The sequence below is a fragment of the Felis catus genome, chromosome C1, assembly GCF_018350175.1.
Source record: "Felis catus isolate Fca126 chromosome C1, F.catus_Fca126_mat1.0, whole genome shotgun sequence".
In the NCBI taxonomy this organism is placed as follows: domain Eukaryota; kingdom Metazoa; phylum Chordata; class Mammalia; order Carnivora; family Felidae; genus Felis; species Felis catus.
The window spans coordinates 113,336,003-113,361,382 of NC_058375.1; the positions used below are offsets into that span (position 1 = coordinate 113,336,003).

The window sequence follows — 25,380 nt, forward strand, 5'->3', positions numbered from 1 at the left end:
AAGTTCCATGGAGAAGAGAACAAAAGAAGCAGACATGTGCCCTAGAGAAGTTAATTTCTATCAGGTGTGTGAATACGCCACGGATAATATTCTGTATGGAAATGCACTTATTTTTGTTTTGTGACATTTGGGTAATGAGTCCTCATGTTACAATTACTTTTGAGCTCACCCCTTAATTCCTCCAAGCTTTCTCCAGGGACAGGAAACATCTCCAGCCTAATGAAGCTTCTTTGAGAGGAAGAAGGCATGACCATCAGCTGACCGTTTACAGTGTTGTCTCTATACCACATAGTAGGATTGGAAAACACATTATTTACCAGTTTTCCTCTCAACTATCTGCTGGGATTGCAAAGCGTTTTTACAGTGCAGATGAAAATATTGAAACTCCAAGATACTTAAATAAATCTTGTTCAAGGCAGGTAAGAGTGATTATATAAATATGGTCTTGTGTATTAGTTGGAAAGTATCAAGACAAACACTGGTATCTGATTGTGCAACATGGTCAGAACAAAGTACTTATGTGCTTTCCTACTAAATACCAACAATTGTTCATTACTTCTAATATGACTGTGGTGATAGGTATAAATCATAGAAATAACCACTTACACAAGTCAACCAACGGAAGGCAGGAAAAAGAACTCCATCACATGATAAAACCTATGAATATTCCTAAATTAACTAATAATTCTTGATAAGATCTAGAATACTCTTAAGCCTACAAGATATTACTGAGACAGGGACATCTGAATGGCTCAGTTGGTTAAGCATCTGACTTTGGCTCAGGTCATGATCTCAGTTTGTGAGTTCGAACCCCACTTTGGGCTTTGTGCTGACAGCTCAGAGCTGGGAGCCTGCTTTGGATTCTGTGTCTCCCTCTCTCTCTGCCACTCCCCTGCTTGAGCTCTGTCTCTCTAAAAAAATAAATTAACATAAAAATTGTAAAAACAATATATTACTTACAAAGACAACAAAGAAAAGAGTTACTCTTATTGCATTTATTAATGTTTTTAATAAATTAATATATTAATAAAGCAATTACATAGATGTCATAAAAATAAATAATCAGGACTCGGTTCTGCCGTTAGTCTGTCAAGTCATTGTAAGCCAGCTAGTTTATGACTTTCAGCCTCAAATTCCTTATTTATAAAATTCTGGTATTGGTACAGGTTGGAATTCCTCTAATCAGCAAAACATTGTTTCTATTCCTGCAGCAAAGGAGAGCATATAACTTTGTATCTTCCATCAAGGGTGATCTGCAAAAAAAAGAATAGAGTAGGAGGTAAAAGGGTAGAAATAGAACCATTGGCTTCTACTATGTGCAAGGCAGTGTGCAGGGTGCTTTACATAGAACACCAAAATAGATCTCACCAAAACTCTCTTAAACCAGGACCGCTATCTGCACTTAATAGAGAAAAATATGCTATAAAATATGGTTGGGTCAGAATTTTAACTATGCTACAAAGCAGAAGGAAACAACTAGATAATAGAGGCAGACAGGGAATTTTGAGATGACAGAAGAATGAATAATTCCTTTTCAGAAGACTCTTTTTTTTTTTTTTTATGTCATTGAATCTAGGAAAGTTTAGGTTGCAAACACTAGAACTTTTCCAAGTCCCTTACTTGGGGTTGGAAGTGAAAGAGCCAAGAATGTATCATGGTAATAAAGATTAAGAAATTGATTCTTGTTCTAAATATCTTTGCTCATTTGGCTGCAAACTTGCAATGCTTCCTTGGAACTAAAAATATAAATCTAGGCAGTCATGGCTCATTCTTTATAGTAAAACTTCTTTGAATTCATCTTGCTGAGAGTCAATTAAGAATTGAATGTTAGTCCTCAAGTTTTCCTACATGTCTGTTTGGGCCCTCTCTTTTTTCTAAGCTAATGAGGTCTCCACTTTCACTTTGACCTTATCATGCTCATATTTGCACTTCACATTTTTCCAGGTGAGAAATATCAGTTTGCTGGTACTCATCATCCACCTGCTTTGGAAAGAATCTCCTGCCCATCTTTTCTTGGGTTCATGTGTATTAAACTGTATACTGTTGTCTCACATATGGGGATTGAACTGCTATTCTTAAAAGGGAAATTAAGTGACATGATCAGAAAAACACTAAAGACATTGCTTGAAGCTGAGAAATCCATCACTGCCCAATAATTTTCAACAAATACATGATTATAAAATATAGACAATTCTATAGTCCAATGGTAAACTTAGGACTCCCTTTAATGTAAAATGAAATATAACCACTAGTTAGACGCTTAAAACTATTTGAAGAAAAAATTAGCCCCTTTTGGTTACCTGAGCTACAGGGTGCTCTGAGAGGCATTTTGATGCTACAGGGTGCTCTGAGAGGCATCTTGATAAATGAAGTTCCATAACTATTTATTGGTAGAGGTTTCCAGAATATCTTTAAAGTGGTTTGTGGGAACAAAAATGAAATGTGCCTTCAACAAAGTTTAGAAGTAAGAGCACCACTCAAGATAAAACCACAAATTTGTTGTCTGGTTCTGGAATATTGAATTTGAAGCTATCTGGGAATACACAATGGAGAGATAAGGAATGTCTATAGCAGGAAGAGCCTTAAAGGCCAGGCAAAGGGGCTTCACCTTTCTGTGAAAGCACTAGAGAGTCAGGAAGTTTTTTTTAAGGAGGTGAGACACTGGAGTCAAGGATTTCATTCATTCATTAACTCTTTCTATTTCTATCATCTAGCTATTCCTCCCAATTAGGGACCTCTTTCCATTATGTATAGTATTCAAGGAAGCTACTGTCCACATCGCGCAATAGAAGCAATGCAGGCAGAGAGATCCTTTTTGGCTTGACCAAATGAACCCTCCAAACTGGGGTTTTAAGTATCAATAACAACATTGGGGTGTTAGGGATTCACAGCCACTAGGTCACTAATATTGATGGCCGCTGGTTAGTACAATAGCAATTATGATTTACTGGCTAGAATACTAACATACCAGCTACTAGAAATGCAGCCAGCAAAAGCCCCAAAAACATCCTGAATGAATCCCCAAAGGACATGTAGACGGTTACTTGTCAGACAGCTGTGCCAACCCAAGACCTCAGCAGTGGTGACCTGGGCACAGAGACAGAGTTCACTGACACAACTCTGGATCTGTTCTTCTTGCTACTAATGGAACAGAGGAGATGACTATGTGTAGAAAATATGCAGAAAGTTCTTCATTTTAACTTTGGTATTCTGATTCAGAAGTGGCTAGAGGTGCAAGTGGCCGATCTAACATGTCTGGAGTATAGTGCCTCTGGCTTCTTTAGGAGTCCATCTGGCATGGTGGAATTTTGTGTAAGTATCCACAGTCTATAAGGACCCAGGAACAGAAGGTGGCTTCTGAGACATAGTCTTTGCAAAGCCTGATGGGGGTTCTACCAGATGTTATAGTAGAAATTCCTAGAGTGGACAAATGTTGGCTGAGCTGCAGTCTAATTCTGGAGTCTCTACTGCAACCCCTCATCAACAAGCATGTGATTTACTGCCTTTAGGATATAATCCTGGGATTCTCAGATAACAGTACCTCTGTTGAGGGATCTACCATGATCACATCAGTCTCAGGTACTCCGGGGTAAGAGGATGGATGTCTCCCCTTAGCCATAGATGGGAAATGGTTGGCAAAAGAGAACTACTTTGCTACTGAGAGACCAGTTGGAAAGCCTGTGCCCTCTGGAATTGGGTTTATCTCAGAAGTGCTGCTTGGGGTCTCTGTGGAAATCTTCTTCCCAGTTCTACTCCATTTGTAGCAGGAGATAGGGCAATGTATGTGCCAATAGCATGCATACCTATTTCTATACCTGTAAAAAGAGTATATATGACATTGTCTGCTTCTTGTCTTGCAGAATAGCTTTGGCTTACACCCATTATCCTATCCATATTTTTTCAATCTCTCCCATTTATTCTGTTATGTATCTAATACTTATACTCAATTATTTGGTGTTCAAGCTAGCCAGATTCATGCAACTAGGAACTCTGCATGATTGAAAAGTTTTGAGCAGAGGAATGACCAAGTTTGTATTTAAGGTTTTACACTTAGGGCTGAACTTGAATAGACTGAGACTGAATCAGGTTTATGACAGGAGCACATAGGCAGTGGCAGTTAGAAAGGAGGAAACAAATAATTTTTGTGTGATTATGTAACGATGCTTCCCCAAAAAGTTCTATTGGATTTTGAACTGGGAAACATTCTTAATGGTCTCCCATCAACCGTATCCAGTCAGAGACAAAGCATATGGTGCAATACGTTGCACATTTAGGCAATTGCTTAAAAAATTTTTGACAAACTTATATTGGGTCACTAGTTTAATGAGAACCCACACATTATTGCTATACAGTTTGTGAAGCCATGGCCTAAAATGTATGATATAATAATAAGGATGTCTCTATAATTTTAGGGAATTAGGTTTAAGTTTCCTTTTAAGAGAGGTGTGTGTGTGTGTGTGTGTGTGTGTGTGTGTGTGTGTTTACTAATAACATTCTATGGATATAGAAGAATATGAAGAGAAAATATCTTTCAAGGACCTAAGAGTAGTGATGTGTAAATGATTCTGTTCTTAAGAAGCAAGATAAAACCATAAAGTCTGGAAATTTCCTTACCAAGAATATCCTTAAATTTTTTTTGTACACTAAAGAAATGCATTTTTCAAACTTTTAGTATCTGTGTTGATCGTATGGGATGTTGCTAGAAACCAGAGTCTTAATTGGGGTTTTTTTTGTGTATGACACATAGGGAATGATAAGCAAATGTGAGACCCTCATCTATGGACATTTCCAAGTTTATGTACTACATCCCATACCTGGCTATAACTCATCCTCAAGGAAACCACATCTAAGTATACATTCCTGAGAGTGACATCATTATGAAGAAAACTTACTAATTTAGTTAGTTCATTTTTTATAAAAATTATATATTCATCTGTTATTTAAATGAAGCATATTTTTTTAATAATAAAAAAGTGACAGTACCATTTCCAAACCTCTACGTCCTTAAACTCTGTGTCTAAAGTCAACTTCATTCAAATACCTAATATTGGTTTATTCTTTTCTACTTCCTCCGCTATAATTCCAATAGTAATTTGGCAGGATTATATGACAAAATCCTACATCTTGATCATAATTCTCTTACTTTTTGATTGAATCATCAAACATGTCAGCATGTTAACTGTTGTTAGCAATGAAAGTTTGTAATTCATCTGTAAGTTATTTACACTAACAGGTTCTGAGTCCAGCTTTGAAAACTGACAACCTGCCAAGTGGGGACTGCTGCTTAGATCCCCCTATTTTGGGATAGCCCACATTATTAGAATAAGTCCCCTAGATCATATAACCAGACGTTCCCAATGAACCCATACACTCTCTATGCCCCATACACTATGATCTGTCTTACTTCCCAGCCTCTACTTGTGATTTTTCTCCCCACTTTGGCATACTAACCTTTATTTCACTAAGCAAGCTGTCCATTCAAGGCCCAAATGAAACTATCTCTTCCATGTAACTCATTTGAGTAAAAAGATATACTATAAACTTTCCTTTTTACTACATTAATTTAGTAATAATATTAATGAAGTCAATATTTATCACCACAGTTACTCCTGGGGTCTCCCTTACCCTTTTCTCTTCCCAACAATCTGTGAAAGCAGATTAGTGATCTGATGCATAGATCCAACGTATAGGGAACCGAGGCATGAAGAGATTTAAAAACCTTCTCTGGGCCCCATAGTTCTGTGATTCTAGGGCTGCAATTTGACTGCAGCTTAACCTAAACTCAAAATGAACAGTGGATACATTTAATCATCCTTTGCTGATGCTAATTTCCCTCAACTTCTGTGTTGCCTTTTCCACCACACTAAACTTGCTGACGAATTCATATTCTGACTTCTGATAAATTGTTTATGTTTCTCAACTTCTCGTGTGTGTCTTCCAACCACTGCCTTGAGGGCAGTGTATCCTACCAAATGATTAATCCATAGAAGGGAGCTCAAGAAATAGCTGTTGAATAAATATCTGTGCACATTATGGAGATCATTCCCTGTTGGCTGATATGCAAGATCAAGGCTCTATTGATTCTAGACTAAAGTGACTGAGAAAAATGCAAAATTGTAATAGGCATCACAATAGGCCAAACAAGTCTAATAAAGCTGTTTGTTTGTTTTGTTTTGTTTTGTTCGGGCTTGGTTTGGTTTGGTGGTTGTGTAGTTCCTGAATTTACTCAGCAATAGAGTCAAGATAGCTAATAATGTCAGTGATGGTAGGAATCTAGTGCCTAGAATCCTGTAGAGCGTGTACTGAGGATTTTATTCTAAGCTTTCCCTTTCTTTGTGATTCCCAGTTTCTGAAGAGTGCTTTATTTAGCATAACTTGGTACGATTTGAGATATTATATTCTTATAAAGGGGGAAAATGAGGTGTTTCAAAGTATCTATAAATATTATTCATTTGGTCTTTAAGAAGATTTTGCATCAGTTTGGGTTCTAAAAATAGAAGAAAGAAATCTCTTTTACAACATAAACACACAGGAGCCAAAGTCCCTTTCAGCAGAGAAAGCTCTGTGGTTACTGGAGTGTATACAATTATAAACTCAATTGTTAAATCAAAACACATCCCAATCACCCTAGCATGTCGCTTTTAATGGGCAATACATTCCCAAGAAGGCAAGTTCTCTGCTAACAATATTGAACCAAATCATCAAAATTCAAAGACGGGTCTATAAAATGTGAAATTCCATCAACAAAGTGCGCAGTGGGCCACAGTGTGTAGATTAATGGGCAGCCTGTCAAGTATTTTAATGTATGCCTCAATCGTTGAAACACATGTGATGATTAGTAAAGTATTTGGCCCAAGCAATAAAAGATATAAAATAAATTAAAATCATGACACCTTCTGAATTAATAAAGCCTTTGGTTAGGCTGTATTGATAAATCACAAGCACAGATTAAAAAGCCCCCATAACTAGATACATCCCCACCCACCCACCCCCACCCCCCTGGGGCACGCTGAGCTCTCACACTGACCTCTTCCAATGGCATCTTCCTAAGTGAGGATCTCTATTAAAAGGTGAATACTATGTCTCTGAAGAATCTTAGAATATGACTACTCATTGGTTTAAGCCTTGAATATAAGCCATCATCTGTACCTAACATCACTCACTCACATATCTTTTGGCTTCCAAAAATTAGATTTCTTTTTCCTAAGCTCTTAATGTCAACTTTGCCCAACAGGGGCACTCATAATTTGGAGGGGTGAGAGAAAATCTTCATCATTAAATAGTGCCTTTTGTAGGTAAGCTATTCCAGAAGGTAAAGCACATTACTGTTATTGAAGGATTAAATTGTATTCATGGTTTGCTTTCCTCGGTTTGCTATTCATTTCAAAAGTCCATTCGATCCAGCACCAGAAGTTGAAACACATGTGAAGTATTTTTGCACCAAAAATATAAGAGCCAAAGTATTTTTGCACACACACAAAAAAAAGATTCACGGTCATTGCTTTTTAGGACCTCACAGTTCAAAACCTGAAAGTTACTTACAATAAAAATACAACGTGGAAAATTCTATGAAAAGAGTAACAGCGGGATGTGATATGAGTAATTTATGTGGGACCTAACTGAATCGGGGTGTTGCAAGAACATCAGGGAACTTTCCTCAGGGAGTCAGTACAAGAGGGTCATCTTGGACAATGATAATGAAGATATTTCTGGATGAGGATATGAAATGAAGAAAGTATTCTTCCATGCAGTGGAAGATATTTAGCTTGGACAGGAGGAGACACTCAGGGTGACAAATGGGAAAGAGTTGCCGCACATCTCTTTTCAATTATTTGACATTGGATTAACCTTTTCCCAATAATCAAAAGACAAGAAATCTATCAGGAGATAAATTTAGCTCTTTCTTTCTTGAACAGCTTTCAAAAAAATAAAACGAACTATTTCTGAAGGCAACAACCTCCCCATTGATAAAGTGGCTCAGATGTTGAGCGACAGTGTGGCAGAATTGTGGAAGGTTTCAGCCTTGGTGGTCTATATCCTTGTGAAATGAGTCAGATGTTTCAAAGGGGAGAGCTAGCTTCTGAAAGTCATTTTCAGGGCTCTGTACTCATGATAACTCAAAGTTGCCTTTTAGCATAGAATTTTGCAAGAAATAGGTAAACATCTTGTCATATACTTACACTTCTTGCCGGATATGTAAATACCTTGTCTTCGGCCCAGATAATGAAATGTATGTTTACACTTCTGTCCCTGTTTCTCCTGTACTTTAGTAAAATTTCTCTAGGTTATGTAAATTGGTAAATTGTTTTAGTTGGTTAATGGTTTGGGCAAAATAAACTTTGGGATGAAAAATAAGAGAGTTAACAGCTATCATACCCATGGAAAGTAAAACTGTACGTGTGTGCATTTTTAATGATTGAAACAGAGATAAATGACCACTGCAGAAAATACTGGAAAATAGGAAAAGTAAAATGCACACAAAAATATGTTTTTAAAAGTCTCAGCTATTGGTTACCTTTTTCCCAGGATATGCATTTTAATTTGGAATCACTACTTTGTATATTGTTTATATATCATTTTTAGTGTTTATTCATTTATTTTGAGGGAGAGAGAGAAAAAGAGAGAGAGAGAGAAGAGAGAGAGAGAGAACGCATGCAGGGGAGGTTCAGAGAGGGAGGGAGAGAGGACAAATCCCAAACAGGTTCCATGCTGTCAGCACAGAGCTTGACATGGGACTCCATCCCACAAACCGTGAGATCATGACCTGAGCTGAAATCAAGAGCCAGATTCTTAACCAACTGAGCCACCCAGGTGCCCCTATATAGCTTTTTAATTTTCTATTACATAATGAGAAACTTATATATGATTAAGCACTATTGAAACTTTTTAAAGCTGTACAATAGTATATCCTACATTTGTACCATAATTCATTTAATTGATCCCCATTGTTAACTTGACCTATTATCTACAATATGACAAAACTTGTATTTCAAACAGTATTTTTAAGCTCAACCAATTAAAAATATTTTTGTATTTCATTTTTCTTAAAAATGGAGAAGCAATAAAGGACTATGTTCTTATTTTTAAAATATTGAGATAACTAGAAAGAGATTCTATGATCCTTCCTAGAAGTAAGAATTATTAGAAATTGAGGGATCACATGTCCCAATTTGTACCTGCTGATCTGGTGTAGTTGTTAATGTAGTGGAGATATTTTCAATTCATAAAAATATCCCAGTTGGAATGACAAATCATATAATCACCTTAGTTAAGAGTTTGTAGGGTAAATGTGTATTTCTTTTACATATTTGTAACTATATAACTTCTTTTATATTTATATATATAAATTTGTTGTCAAGTTAGCTAACATACAGTGTATATACTGTGTGCTCCTGGTTTTGGGGGTAGATTCCCATGATTCATTACTTACGTACAACACACAGTGCTCATCCCAACAAGTGCCCTCCTCACTGCCCATCACCCATTTTCCCCTCCCCTTGCCCCCCATCAACCTTCAGTTTGTTCTCTATATTTAAGAGTCACTTATGGTTTTCCTCCCTCTCTGAAACTATTTTTCCCCTTCCCTTCCCCCATGGTCTTCTGTTAGGTTTCTCAAGTTCCACATATACAAATTTTAAAATAGAGTTATTGCATATATTTTAGCAACTTAGTTAATATTTCTCAGAGAACTTTCCATAACGAAATATGTGGCTCAGACTGACTTCTTTTAGCTTTGTGACATTCCTGAATATAAATGTACAAAATGGTATTAATTCAGATGATAATTGTTTCTAATTATGATGTCAAAGGATGATTTTTAAAAGGCAATATGATGACTTTTACACGGATATAAAATGAAAACTTGTCAGATTTCTTTATCAACGAATGAAACTAATGAGATGCTAGAACTGGTTCAAAGAATTTAACACAGAGGCAAATAAATATACAAAATGAATCTATAGATACATTCAAAATTGGTCAATATTTACAGCTCCAATGGATATAATTCAGTTGTATTTAAATGTAAATACACTATTAACATTATTACTAATTTTCTACAATTTTCTACAATTTTTCAAAGAAAATGACAGGCAGAGGTAATTTGGAGGGTGTGCTAGAGGACCTCTAATAGAATTTTATATTCTATTCATGTGTTTGTCATTGTTAAGACTGCTACAAGGGACATTTTTATATGTAATATTTTCTCATGTGAACAAATATGAGATACTTACCAGGAACCACTGGGTCAAAGTGTCAAATTCCATCCTTCTTCCTTTCCCTTCCTCTCCCTTGCCTTCCCTTGCCTTCCCATCCCTTGCCTTCCCTTGCCTTCCCTTCCCTTCTCTTCCCTTCTCTTCCTTTCCCTTCCCTCCCTTTCTTCTTCCTCTTTCTTTCTTTCTATATTTTTTTGTTTATTTCACTTTATTTTACTGCCAGCTGCCTTAAAAGTACTATTCCAATGTATATGCTACCATGAACTATCTATAAAGTATCATTTCTCCTACAAATAAATTTTCCTTAAAATTTCTGGAGTTACATTTCTCCTTAAAAATACTGGAGTTACTCTTTTATTTTATTCTTTAATCTGATCATTGTTTTGATTCCCATTGCCTCAATTACTAATAAAATTGAGCATCTTTTCACATATTTTTTGACTTTTGTTGTTTTTCTAATTTAAATTAATTATCCATATGCCTTTTCCATTTTAAGTTTTTGTTCATCATTCATATAAGAGAACTGCTTATATATTTTTGATAATTATTACCTTGTATATAAGTTGAAAATGTTTTTACAATTTCCTAGTTGTCTTTTAAAAATATTTCTCTAATATCTATAATCTATCTATCTATCCATCTATCTATCATCTATCATCTATCTATAATATTTATCATTTGAAGAATTTGTGAGAGTAGAATTCAGTGCCATTAAATACATTTACAATGTTGTGCAACCATCATGATTATCTATTCCCTGCATTGCCTAAATGGGGTTTCTCTTAATTGGATGGGGGCTCCCAAATGTGGGGCGACTATTGGGTGCAAGCGTGTGGTGGGGGAGGTGAAAAAATTCACCTGATGTCAAACAAAGGAGATAGAAGTTTGTTGAATACATTGCCAAGGGAGTGGAGGCAGGACAGCCGAAAAAGCCTGTCTGCAATGAGGTAGTGGGAGAGGGCTGCTTTTAAGGAAGGAAAGTGAGAAGGTATGGCGATGCATGAAATTTTCCCTTTTTTAGTAACTGTGCCTAGTTGTAAGTAGTCCATTGGGTAGTTAGGGCTTATGGACTTTTTTAACTTTATTTATTTATTTTGAGAGAGAGCGAGAGAGCAGAAGCAGAGGAGGGTCAAGGAGAGGAAGAGAGAATCCCAAGCAGAATCTGCACTGTCAGCTCAGAACCATATGCAGGACCTCAAGTCACAAATTGCAAGATCATGACCTGAGCTGAAAACCAAGAGGTGGAAACTTAACCAACTGAGCCACCCAGGCATCCCGGGGCCTATGGATATTTTGAAGTGTGTTGCCTGGTTGGCCTGTTTGCATTCAGCCAGGTGGTTGCTGCAGACCCTTTGCACATTCCATTGCTCAAGCCTGTTTGCCTGAAAGCGGCCTCCACGTACCCCTCTTTTTTATCATCCTCAATAGAAGCTTCACCACATCAACAATAATTCCCCATCTTTCCCTTCCCCCTCTCCCAACCTCTATTCTACTGTCTGGTTGTCTAGGTATCTCGTATATGTGCAATCAGACAAGATGTGTCCTTGTTTGTCTGGCTTATGTCACTTAGACTGATTCCAAGGCTTATTTATGTTGCAACATATACCAAAATGTATTTTCTTTTTATGGCCAGTAATAATACTTTTTTATTGTACTGTATGCCACATTTTGTTTATGCATGCATCTGTTGATGGACATTGGATTGCTTCTACCTTTTGGATATTGTGAATAATGTTATTATGAACATTGGTATAAAATACATGTTTGAATCCCTGCCTTCAATTCTTTTGGATGTATATGTAGGGCTGGCATTGCTGGATGATAGGGTAATTCTCTCTATGACTTTTTGAGGAATTGACAGTTTTCCACAGCACGTGCATCATTTTACATTCCCACCTTCAACGCACATGCCCCAATTTCTCTACATACTCCTCAATGATTATTGTTTATTTGTTTTATCTTTTTATCCTCCTTTTTCTTCTCTTTTCGAATTTTTGTTCAAATTCAGTGCAAATACAGTGCAATATTCATTTCAGGCATAGAATTTAGTGATCCATTGCTTACATATAACACCCAGTGCTCGTCCAACAAGTGTCCTCCTTAATTTCCAGTAATAGTCATGCCAATAGGTATAAAATGGCATTCCATTATAATTTTATTTGCATTTCCCCATGACTAATGATGTGGAGTATCTTTTCCTATGCCTAGTGACCATTTGTATATCTTCTGTAGAGAAGGGTCTCTCCTTCCTTTGTACATTTTTAGATTGAGTTTTCTTTCTTATTAAGTTTGAAGAGTTTTCATAAATTCTAGATACCAGACTCATCATTTCCTCACTCCCATTTTCTGGGTACTTCCTTTGATGCACAAAAGTTTCTATTTTTGATGAAGTTCAAGTTATTTACTTTTCTTTGTTGTTGTTGCCTAAGATTTTGCTGTCACATCTATGAAATTGTTCCAAATGCGATATCTTGAATGTTTTCTTCACTATTTTCTTCTAAGAATTTTATAATTTTAGTTCTTCCATATTTCCCATTTCTGCAAAAAAAGGCTGTTAGAATTTTAATTGTAGACCACTCTAAGGATCTTTATTGACATCATTATTTATTATTTTTTACTTTTACCAGCCCCCCCAAATTATATATATATACACATACACACACATCTAGATAGATAGATAGATAGATAGATAGATAGATGATAGATAAATATATGTAATTTGGGAACGCACATATTACTTTTTACTTATTGTTGTCTGGATTTTGTATTATGCCCATGATGTCCTTCATTAACCCCTTCCTTATAGTAATAAGTCCATATTATATAATTTCTTATACTTAAAAATGTAATGTTCTTTATAACATCTAAATTTTTTAAATATAATTAATATAGGCATACTTAATTTTATTGTGCTTTAGTTTATTATGTTTTGCAGATACTGTGTTTTTGATACATTGAAGGTTTTTGGCAGCCCTTGATCAAGCTAGTCTATTGGCACCATTTTTCCAACGGCATTTACATACTTCATGTCTCTGTGTCATATTTTGGTAATTTTTGCAATATTTCAAGGTTTTTCATTATTATTATGTTTCTTATGGTGATCAGTGACTCTGTGAAAGCTCACCTGATGGTTAGCATTTTTAGCAATAAATTAATTTATAATTAAGGTATAATTAATGCTTTTTTATACATAATGCTACTTCACACTTAATAGACTCCAGTACAGTGTAAATATTACTTTTGTATGCACTGAGAAACCAAAAACAAATCATTTGACTTTCTTTATTATGATATTTGCTTTATTACAGTGACCTTGAACTGAACCTGTCTGTGTATGGATCTGACTTAATTTTTCTTCAATTCCACACTAATTGCTCTAGGAATAACACTTTTCTCAAAGAGTAAGCTCTGAATAAGGTCAGAAAGTCACAACACTCTGAGAATAAGATTTTTTGAGAGAGCTGTAAAACATTTTGATCTTTTTGAGGAGTTCCAAAACCCATTCACTCATCAACAATGCTCCTGATTCTCAAGACTGCCAAGAGTCTGGAAAAGGGTCAGGGCATCGGTAGTAATGCCTTTCTTTCTGTAAAGAATATATATATATATATTTGCCTTTTCCAGCATCTATAAGCTGTCTTTATCCTTTTTTCCATCACCACATCTTCCATCTTGAAAACTAGTAAAGGTGAGTCCATTTCTTCACATATTGCACCTTTTCTTCTGTTTCCCCTTCACTTTGAACACATGTGGATAACTGTCTATTACCTATCTTAAGATCAGCTTCAATTCCATCCATAATATTAATTCCCTTGGCCATGTATCATAACACATAAATAGGTGCCAGAAATTAGAGCATAGATATCTTTGGAATTATTATTCTTTTTATTCTTTTATTTTATTTTATTCTTTTATATTTTTATATATTTTATATTTTATTATTCTTTTTATTATTACTATTATTCTTCCATAGTCACACTCTGGCCCTTCCAAACTTTTGTATCCCAAGGTGGATGGGTCTTTTCACCATGTCTTCATATTTAAAGCCTGTTAATTGTCTTCACTTTGCACCAAATCTCTCTCAGAAAAAAAAATTGCATGAATATTTTATATTTCAGAAAACATTGTCTAACTACACTGCTTTATTCTATTTATGTTTTCTTTCATACTTGATCACTTAACTTTGGATTAAATTCTAGATTCAAAATTATTTTAGTTCAGAAATTAAGTCACTTGCTCTACTCTATTTTGAAATTAATTATAGCTGATAATATTTAATGAGACCATTGTGGTGATTATTTGAAATTAATCAAACTTTCTTTGGAATTGCTCTTAGAGTTTCTATTTGGCCTGAGTTTGACAACAGAAATAACCAGATTGATTAGACCCAAGTGATAAACTAACAAAAAAAACCTGTGCTTGTTAAGTTCAAGAAAATAAAGCCAAACTTACAAGCCATATTGGTTTTTTACTGCTGACCCAGAATGACCATTGACCAGGAGGTTTCAAACAACATTCATTATCTCACACTTTTGTACTTTAGGAGTCAAAGTTGGTATCTTTGCTCAGGGTCTCATGAGGCCAAAATCAAAGTATTGGCAGGTTGTTTTGTCATCCAGAACTTAAGATATTCTTCTAAAGTAATCTATGTCACTGGAAGACTTTATTTCATTGTTGTTGTTGATGTATGAGGGTTTTTGCTTCTTTCATTGGCTGTTAGCCAGATGCCACTTTTAACTCCTACAGGCCTGTCCTGGGTTCCTTTCATGTGGACTCCTCCAACTGTAATGCCAGTGGGAGATAGTTCCGAGTGCTAAATCCCTGTTATGCCTCATGTCTTTTATGACTTCCTTACCTCTACGCCCAGATATAAAGGAAAGACTAATGTGATTCGTCAGACCCACTTGCCTAATCTCTTTCTCTTAAAATCACCAGTATCCAGGGGCGCCTGAGTGGCTCTGTTGGTTGAGGGTGCGACTTCGGCTCAAGCCATGATCTCACGGTTCGTGAGTTCGAGCCCTGCGTCGGGCTCTGTGCTGACAGCTCAGAGTCTGGAACCTGCTTCCAATTCTGTGTCTCCCTCTCTCTCTCTCTGCCCCTCCCACTCACACTTTGTCTCTCTCCCCTCCAAAAATAAATAAATGTTATTTTTTTTTTTAAATCACCAGTGTCCACCCACATAACCTAGTCACAAGTAAAATCCACCCTATTCACAATCCCAGGGATTATGAAGTACGTGTACTCAAGAGGTGAGGATCTTGGAAGCATCCTTAGGAATCTAACACCATTGCAAGTCTATGAGGAAATTGGAATCTTGAAATTAAAAATCAATGTTGTAGAACCAAAAATGTAAAATAACCCAAATTAAGGGCTAATCAAATTTGTTAATTGCTTAGTCACAATTCAAGAGATAATTAGAAACCTATTATAAATGAGAAAAAAGCATTTATAATAACTCAAGGAGGGACAAAATATATGAAATACAAGTGATAAAATGGAGATAAAGTGAAATAAATCAGAGAAAGACAAAAACTGTATGATCTCACTTATAGTTGGAATCTAAACAAACGACCCTGAGCTTATAGGAACAGAGAACAGATTGGTGGTTGCCAGAACTTGGAGAGGGAGCGGTAGTGATGGGTGAAGGTTGTCCAAGGGTATAAACTTTCAGTTATAAGTAAATAAGTTCAGGGTATGTAATGCACATGATGATGACTGCAGTTAACAAAATGATATCCTATATTTTAAAGTTTATAAGACAGTAGATCTTAAAAGTTCACATCACAAAAAAAATTGTAACTATGTGAGGTGATGGAATGTAACTAAAGTTACTGTAGTCGTCCTCTGCATTATATACATCTATCAAATCATTATGTTAACACCTTAAACTGCCACAATGTAATATGTTGATTGTATCTCAGTAAAACTGGGAAGACAGAAAATCTAATATAGGTTAAACTGGAGTCACAGAAATAGAAATAGAAAAATTAGAATTAGAACTTACTACAAACATCCATACTAAAGACACCATAAAGGATGTTCTTTTGGAAGAAACAAAATAATCCCATGACAAAGGTAACAATTGCAGCATGGAATAAAGATAAAAAAATAAATAAATATGTGGGTAAATTTAAATAAAAGCTTATGATATAACTATATATTTAAATCCAAGTATATTAGTATTATATTCAGTATTAATTGACCAAATACTATAACTAAAAGGCAAATGTTTTGAAACTGAATTTAAATAAAATAATTATATATTGCTAAAAAAGACCTCTGAGGAAAAATTTACAAGAAGATTGAACAAATATTTGTATAAACAAATATACCTAAGAACCTATATCCATCATAGAGCAAAGAGATTCCAAGGCATAAGCTTTATGATAGATATAGTAGTTGATCCCACAAAAATCAAGTGTTTCAGTTTAGCAAGAGATACTACATTTCTAAATATGCACACCATTGACAGCATAGCTCCACAATAGATAAAATTCAAAAAATGCTATAAACCTTGCTTTAAGTTGGGCTTCTTTGGATAAAGGTCATGAGAAATATACTTGAGTAAAAGTAGTGTATTAGGGAGATGGTTTGAAGAGGTGGGAGAGGGAACCCAAATGGGGAGAAAGCCAACAAAGTTTGTGTCAGTTCCTACATTGGGCTTCTGTGGCTTCATACCCCTGGTGAACTCCATCAACAATTTAGCTCACAACAATTACATCTGAGAGCTAACGAAACTGTGAGATTTAGTTTGTATTATCAGCTTCAGGCATTTCTAGTGGCTTTAAATACCCTGGTCATTATACTTGCTGCTCAAGCAGGCCAAGGTCAAACTCCAGCCAGAGACTGCCAGGTGTTTACTGTCCTCAGCTGGGCTGTTCTGTGGATGAGGGACTCTGTGAGGCAACATTCATTCACAATCAGAGTCGGAGATTTGAAGAAATCCCTCTCTGAAACTAATAAAACAAGCAGGCAAGAAATAACCAATAAGGAATCAAGAATAAAATGGGACATATTATAAATTCTTACCAACATCAAAAAGATCACGAGAACATACTATGAGCACAATTATGTCAATAAATCTGAATATTTAGAAGACATGGTTGTAGAGTGAAAAAGAAAACATGAGTAGTCTTGTTCCTACCAAAAAATTGTTCAAGTTTTTTTTTTTCTTTCATTTCCAATTCCAGAAGTCATTACCAGTGCGGTTTTCACCAAATATTTCAGGAAGAAACTTTCTTTCCAACTCATAGGGCTAGCAGAATCTTGATACCAAAACCTGAACAACTTATTTTAACAAATTCAAGTTATAGACCACATATATTCAGATTAAAATTAAATCCTAAAAAAATTAATAAAATGAATCAGCAATAAATACATATGGATAATATAATATAAATAAGTTGAAAACTAAAATGGTTATTCAAATTCAATTAATATAATTTACTATACTAACACAATGGAGAGGAAATAAGTAATATTAATAAACTTAGAAAATATCTATACAATTTAATATGCATTTATTTTTAAAAAACAAACTTGGCAAAGATGAAGTCAAGCTTTCACTTTTTGCAGATGACATGATATTATACGTGAAAAACCCGATAGACTCCACCAAAAGTCTGCTAGAACTGATAACATGAATTCAGCAATGTCGCAGGATACAAAATCTATATACAGAAATCAGTTGCATTCTTATAGACCAATAATGAAGCAACAGAAAGACAAACAAAGAAACTGATCCCATTCACAATTGCACCAAGGAGCATAAAATACCTAGAAATAAACCTAACCAAAGATGTAAAAGATCTGTATGCTGAAAATTATAGAAAGCTTATGAAGGAAATTGAAAAAGATATAAAGAAATGGAAAAATATTCTGTGCTCATGGATTGAAAGAGTAAATTTGTTAAAACGTCAATACTATCCAAAGCTATCTACACATTCAATGCAATCCCAATCAAAATTGCACCAGCATTCTTCTCGAAGCTAGAACAAGCAATCTTAAAATTTGTATGGAACCACAAAAGACCCTGAATAGCCAAAGTAATATGTAAGAAGAAGAACAAAGTAGGAGGCATCACAATCCCAGACTTTAGCCTCTACTACAATGCTGTCATCATCAAGACAGCATGGTATTGGCACAAAAACAGACACATAGACCAATGGAATAGAATAGACACTCCAGAATTGGACCCACAAAAGTATGGCCAACTAATCTTTGACAAAGCAGGAAGGAATATCCAATGGAAAAAAGACAGTCTCCTTAATAAATGTTGCTGGGAGAACTGGACAGCAACATGCAGAAGAATGAAACTAGACCACTTTCTTACACCATTCACAAAAATAAACTCAAAATGGGTGAAGGACCTGAATGTGAGACAGGAAACCATCAATACTCTACAGAAGAAAGCAGGAAAAAAAACCTTTCTGACCTCAGCTGCAGCAATTTCTTACTTGACACATCCCCAAAGGCAAGGGAATTAAATGCAAAAATGAACTATTGGGACATCATGAATATAAAAGGCTTCTGAACTGCAAAGGAAACAATCAACAAAGCTAAAAGGCAACCAACAGAATGGGAAAAGATATTTGCAAATGATACATCGGACAAAGGGCTAGTATCCAAAATCTATAAAGAGCTCACCAAGCTCCACAACCGAAAAACAAATAATCCAGTCAAGAAATGGGCAGAAAACATGAATAGAGACTTCTCTAAAGAAGACATCCTGATGGCCAACAGGCATATGAAAAGATGCTTAACGTCACTCCTCATCAGGGAAATACAAATCAAAACCACACTCAGATACCACCTCACTCCAGTCAAAGTGGCTAAAACGAACAAATCAGGAGACTATAGGATGTGGAGAGGTTGTGGAGAAACGGGAAACAGGGAACCCTTCCCTGTTGGTGGGAATGTAAACTGGTGCAGCCACTCTGGAAAACACTGTGGAGGTTCCTCAAAAAATTAAACATACATCTACCCTATGACCCAGCAATAGCACTGCTAGGAATTTACTGAAGGGATACAGGAGTGCTGATACATAGGGGCACTTGTACCCCAATGTTTATAGCAGCACTTTCAATGATAGCCAAATTATGGAAAGATCCTAAAGGTCCATCAGCTGATGAATGGATAAAGAAATTGTGGTTTATATACACAATGGAATTCTACATGGCAATGGGAAAGAATGAAATATGGCCTTTTGTAGCAACAAGGATGGAACTGGAGAGTGTTATACTAAGTGAAATAAGTCATACAGAGAAAGACAGATACCATATGTTTTCACTCTTATGTGGATCCTGAGAAACTTACCAGAAGACCATGGGGGAGGGGAAGGAAAAATAAAAATAAAAAATAAAGAAAGGTTAGAGAGAGAGGGAGCCAAACCATAAGAGACTCTTAAAAACTGAGAACAAACTGAGGGTTAATGGGGGGTGGGAGGGAGGGAGGGTGGGTGATGAGCATTGAGGAGGGCACCTGTTGGGATGAGCACTGGGTGTTGTATGGAAACCAATTTGACAATAAATTTCATATTAAAAAAACTTGGAATAGAAGGGAACTTCCAAATAAATAGAAAAGAACTATGTTCAGTATGTTAGGGGTAAATAACTTTGTAAGATGTTTGCAACAATAGATGATAATATAGGTGTAAAACAAATAAAATGCAAAACAGACTAAACTATCAAATAAGGGCAATTAAAATAAATGAGCATATACATTTAAAAGAGGAATAAAAGTTATTGAATACTACTGTATGTCAAGTACTGTTCTGATTGCTATTCATGTATTGATTATTTTAATCCTACTAACAACTCAATCAAGAAGGTACTATTGTATGCCCTTTTACAGATGAGTGAACTAAGGCACAGAGTAGTAAAAGACAATGTGGGCCACACATCTTGTAAGGGAGAAAGTTTGAATTTCATTTTATATAGTACTGCTCTAGAAGTGAGAACTTCATCCTTGATCTACACTCTATACTGCCTCTTAACCACAAACACTTTGTTCATGCTCATTACTTTTATCTTTGTGCTAGGAAACCATACCAGAGGCAATAGGCCTGCATCATCTCCTAGACTTCAATGTTTCCAGGGGCCAAGCAGAAAATGTAAATGAATAGGTAGGCCCTGTCTTGAACTGGAAAACAAAAGACCATGCCCAGATGGAAAAACATTCTTTCTAGTTAGCCCAGTATTTTCTGTATAAACTAGGCCCAGTGTTACCAGATCTTGTGGTTTGAGAAGTTAAAATGGTACTATGGAATTCTTAATGGAATATCTTTGCTTTTATGTTAGCATACAGGGGATATTAACTGTCCATCAGGAGATTTTCATCATAATAAAGTTCATCCAGGCACGTTAGCTACACAGTTATGCCAGAAAACTCACCAGAAAACGATCCTTCTCTCTCATAGTTAAATGGGCAAGCCAATAATACTGTAATAGTGATGTAACGGGACAGATGGTTGCTATACTTGTGGTGAATATGGCATAATGTATAAACACATCATCAGATCACTAGGTTGTACACCTGAAACTAATGTAACATTGTGTGTCAGCTATACTCCAAAAAAAATGACAAGCAGAACTAATAAGTGATGCCATCATACCTGGGGAGAGGGAGAAAACCAAAAGGAAAACAAAAAAGCAAAACAAAACAAAACAAACAAACAAACAAAAAACCATGAAACCATACATTGCCACTCTGTTTTGGAGAGGTCTTGTAGTGAACTGTCCAGAGTTGTCAGTGCTAACAGGTAATCCAATATTATATGGTGCCACTCTTCTCCCTTACAGTTCAGATTTTTTCAATTCTATCATTACCTAGAATTCTGAAGTCACATTACACTTCAATCTAGATTTCTAAGAAGACAAGGGAGCATTTGGAAGTCCCCAGTTCCAACAGTGAATTGACATTTTCCAGAGTGACAACTTCAGGAATGGGATTCTGGAGCCATGAATTGTCTTGGTCAAAGTTTATTTCCACTCAAGTTTATTCACACGTAGAGCTTGTTGTATCTTGCCAAAGGTATCTTCCTTAGCTACTAGGACAAAAACATGCTCCTAATATATTCTAAATATTTTAAGTTCATGTGTCACATTTAGTTCTTTTCATCAGCACGGATTTTATTTTTGTGCAAAGTAGGAAATATAAATGTATTTTAAACTTTTCTGCATGAATAGCCCAACATTCCAGCATCATTTATAGAATAGTCCATCCTTTCTGCTTTCCTCATGATTTCTAAATGTCTCTTCTGTCACATACATTGTCTATATTCATAGAAGAATCTACTTTAGAGCTCTCTCTTATTTTCTGTAAGTCAATCTCACTCTGTCTTAATGAACACCACTTTAAGTGATAAAATTCCTTCTAAGATATATTTTAGCTTTGTCCCACAATTTTTAAGATGAAGTTTACTTTTTTTAATTACTACCAGTTTTAAGCATGATGGAAATGCTATTATTTTTTTTTACTTTAACCCTTCTCCCATGTGTTCAGACCTGAAGGATTTTCTAAGTATCCATAAAGTTAAAGATTTTTAGCTTTTTACTTAACTATTATTTTGTTCTGCTCTGTCTTTCCAATGTTATTACATTATTCTTGACAATAGGTTATGATATGATTTATTGTCATACTCAGGGCACTTAATGTGAATGAAATGAGAGTACTATTAATGATCATGCCAAGATGACAATCATATATTGCAATTGTAAAGGATAAACTTGGGTATATTTTTACTGTAGAGAAAAGAACATTTTTCTTTTCAGTATCTAGAAAAGTCCTTTCTGTGAGTGCACCAGGCTTACTTGAAAGTTATGTATAGTCAGTAACATTAGATGGATTTTTTTGTTATGATATAGTTTTTTTAGGAACAAAATATTATATATAATTTATTGTCAAATTGGTTTCCATACAACACCCAGTGCTCATTCTAACAGGTGCCCTCCTCAATGCCCATCACCCACTTTCCCCTCCTCCACACCCCCCCATCAACCCTCAGTTTGTTCTCAGTATTTAAGAGTCTCTTATGGTTTTCCTTCTTCCCTCTCTGTAAGTTTTTTTTTTCCCTCTTCCATTCCCCTCTGGTCTTCTGTTAAGTTTCTCAGGATCCACAGATGAGTGAAAAACATGTGGTATCTGTCTTTCTCTGCCTGACTTATTTCACTTAGCATAATACTCTCCAGTTCCATCCACATTGCTACAAATGGCCAGATTTCATTCTTTCTCATTGCCAAGTAGTATTCCATTGTATATATAAACCACATCTTCTTTATCTTAGATGGATATTTTTAATCAAGTTTTTGAAATCTTTATTTTTATTTATTTTTGTAACCTTAAGCCAACATATTTAGACAGGTGCATTTTAAATTATACAGTAATATTTATGTAATTATGTAGGCATATTTAACATTGGATTTTTCTATTTATCACCATCCCTTTCCAGTTGTTGACTGACATATAGCAAGGTTTTAAGGTTAGGCAAAATATATGCTCATGACTATTATAACTTGTTGATCTAGTTTTACCTTTAGAAAATTATAACATTACTCTTTCCACCTTATTCTGCCTCATATTAAATTTGCTACTGTAGCTTTCCTTTGATTCCTTTTCTAAGTCTATTTTGTTTAGTAATTTTAGGTTCACAGCAAAATTCAGAGAAAGGTACACAGATTCTTATACATCCACTACCTCTACCCATACATTGTCTCCCCTATTACCAATATTACTTAGCAGAGTGGTACTTTGTTACATATCCAAGATCATCTAGGTTTTTGTGTGTGTTGAATAGTTTGAATTTAAGCCATGATCCACTTTGAGTTAACTTTTGAAAAGAATGTAAGATTTGTGTTTCATTTTTGTTTTTTTGTTTGTTTCTTCTTTTTTTAATGTGGATGTCCACTTATTTCAGGACCACTTGTTGAAAACACTATCTTTGGTGGGGATGCCTGTGTGGCTCAGTCGGTTGAGCAGTAGACTCTTGATTTTGGTGGCTCAGGTTGTGATCCTTGGTCTTGACATCTGGCGGTGCTTCCGGGGGCTCCATGCTGAGCATGGAGCCTCTTTAAGATTCATTCTTCCTCTGTGTGTCTCTCTTTGTCTCTCAATCTTTCTCTTTCTCACCCTCTGCCCTGTTCAGATGCTCTCTCTCTCTCTCTAAAATAATTTTTTTAATTAAAAAAAGAGAGACTATCATTGCTCCTTTGTACTGCCTTTGCTCCTTTGCCAAAGATCAGCTGACTGTATTTATGTGGTTTTATTTCTGGGATCTTGAATCTATTCCTTAGGTCTGTTTGTCTATTCCTTTGCTAATGCCATACTGTCTTGATTACTGTCTCTTTATAGTAAGTCTTGAAATCAGATAGTGTCAGTCCTCCAATTTTATTCTTCCTTTTTGATACTGTGTTGACTGTTCTGGGTCTTTGTTCTCCTCCACATAAACTTGAGGATCAGTGTGTTAATGTCCACAAAATAGATTGCTGGGATTTTGGTTGTGATTGTTGCCTGTATAGATCAAGTAGGGAAGAAAGGACATTTTGACATGATTGAGTCTTTCCATACATGGACATGGGATATCTCTCAATTCATTTAGTTATTTTTTCATTTCATTAATATGAGTTTGGTAGTTTTCCTCATATAGATCTTGAACATATTTTGTTAGGTTTATACCTAATTATTTTATTTTTTGAGTGCTAATGAAATGATACTAAATTATTTATTTAAAAAATTGTAATGTTTATTCATTTTTGAGAGACAGAGGCAGGAAGGGGGAGAGCAAGAGAGGGAGACACAGAATCTGAAGCAGCTCCAGGCTCTGAGCTGTCAGCACAGAGCCCGACATGGGGCTCTGACCCACAGACTGTGAGACCATGACTTGAGCCAAAGTCAGCTGCTTAACCGACTGAGCCACCAGGTGCCGAAATGATATTATATTTTAATGTCAAATACAGGAAAGTGATTGACTTCTCTACATTAATTGCAAACATGCCAATTTTTTTTTATTGGTCCTGGGAGATTTTTGTCAATTACTTTATATTTTCCACATAGAAAATCATATCATCTGTGAACAAAGACAGTTTAATTTCTTCTTCCCCAATTAGTATGCCTTCTAATTCCTTTTCTTGCCCTTTATGAACTAGTGAGAACTTCTAATACTCTGTTGTCATGTTGTGAGAAGGTATCCTTGCCTCTACATATTTTAGTAGGAAAGCAATGATTTTCTCACCATTAAGTATAATATTACCTGTAGTGGTTTCTTTTCTTTTTTCTTTTCTTTTCTGTCTTTTCTTTTCTTTTTTCTTTTTTCTTTCTTTCTTTCTTTCTTTCTTTCTTTCTTTCTTTCTTTCTTGTCAATAGTTTTTATCAAGTTGAGAAAATTCCCCTCTATTCCCAGTTTAGGAGAGTTTTTATCATGAATGGGTGTTGTATTTTATTAATTGCTTTTTCTGTAGATTAATACAGAAAATGTACTTATAGATATGATCCTGTCATTTTTCATTTTTAGTGTGTTGATATGATGGAATATATTATGTGGACAAATCTGGCTTATCTGGGAGAAGTCCCACTTGATTGTAGTGTATTATTATTTTACACATTGTTAGATTTGATTTCCAAATATCTGGTTGAGGATTTTTGTGTTGATGTTTATTCATGAGAGATATTGGTCAATGGTTGTCTTGTATTGTCTTTGTCTGGATTTGGTGTTAGGGCAGTATTTTCGTCACAGAATGTGTTAGAAAACATTCCCTCTGCACTCTCCTGTATATTTGCATCTCCTATATATTTGGTATAATTTCTTCCTTAAATGTTTTGTATTATTTGCTATTGAACCCATCTGGGCCTCCTGCTTTTTGTTTTGGGAGGTTATTAATTATTGACCTAATGTATTTAATAGATATAGGCCTGTTCAGATTTTGTGTATCCTCTTGTGTGAGTTATGGCAGGTTATGCCTTTCAAGTAATTGATCCATTTCATCTAGGTTATCACATTTGTTGGTATAGAGTTGTTCATAGTATTTATTTATTTATTATCCTTTTTAAAAAATGTCCATGGGGACTGTAGCGATGTACATTTTCATTTCTGATGTTAGTAGCTTGTATTCTCTCTCTGTGCATCTCTCTGTCTCTGTCTCTGTCTCCCTCTCTTTCTCTCCTAGACTAACTA

At 35.4% G+C, this 25,380-nt stretch overlaps 1 pseudogene; it reads left to right on the top strand.

Moving 5' to 3' along the window:
• Nucleotides 1-498: 498 nt before the first annotated feature.
• On the top strand, nucleotides 499-3,593 carry LOC123379093 (annotated as a pseudogene).
• The last annotated feature ends 21,787 nt before the right edge of the window (nucleotides 3,594-25,380 follow it).